This window comes from Rhincodon typus, chromosome 24 (genome assembly GCF_021869965.1).
Source record: "Rhincodon typus isolate 14 chromosome 24, sRhiTyp1.1, whole genome shotgun sequence".
In the NCBI taxonomy this organism is placed as follows: Eukaryota; Metazoa; Chordata; class Chondrichthyes; order Orectolobiformes; family Rhincodontidae; genus Rhincodon; species Rhincodon typus.
In genome coordinates, this window is record NC_063355.1 from 9,750,119 (window position 1) to 9,750,411 (window position 293).

Sequence of the window (293 nt, forward strand, 5' to 3'; positions counted from 1 at the left end):
GTGTATGTGTATGGGTGTGTGTATATGTGTATGGTTGTGTGTGTGTATGTGTGTATGGGTGTGTGTGTGTATGTGTGTATGGGAGTGTGTGTGTTTATGTATGTATGGGTATGTGTGTGTGTATGTGCATGGGTGTGTGTATATGTGTATGGGTGTGTGTATATGTGTATGGGTGTGTGTGTATATGTGTATGGGTGTGTGTGTGTATATATGTATGGGTGTGTGTGTGTATATGTGTGTATGGGTGTGTGTGTGTGTATATGTGTGTGTGTGTATATGTGTGTGTCTATGAA

The 293-nt window shown here is 41.0% G+C and overlaps 1 protein-coding gene across 1 annotated transcript in view; it reads right to left on the minus strand.

The window, feature by feature from the left end:
- LOC109925932 (solute carrier family 2, facilitated glucose transporter member 11-like) overlaps positions 1 to 293 on the minus strand; it is a gene marked incomplete at its 5' end in the record, with an annotated part of 58,685 nt that overhangs the window by 39,050 nt on the left and 19,342 nt on the right. The window lies entirely within an intron of this gene.